Here is a 242-nt window from a genome sequence, read left to right on the forward strand (position 1 = left end):
GGAACTCCATTAGGGTCGTGCTGGCTGTGGTTGTTGCGATGGAATACGTGACGGAGCAGCTGGATGTCGACACGGCGTTTCTAAACAGTAACCATAAGAAAGAGGTCTACATGGAAGTACCACATAGTATTGTCAACGCCACCAACATGGTGTGCAAGCTGGACAAGGCGATCTACGGTCTCATACAGGCTGCGAGTGCATGGAACAAGACGATTCATGCGGTATTCCTGGCCATGGGATTT

This window comes from Plasmopara halstedii (genome assembly GCF_900000015.1).
Source record: "Plasmopara halstedii genome assembly, contig: Scaffold_323, whole genome shotgun sequence".
Lineage (NCBI taxonomy): Eukaryota > Oomycota > Peronosporomycetes > Peronosporales > Peronosporaceae > Plasmopara > Plasmopara halstedii.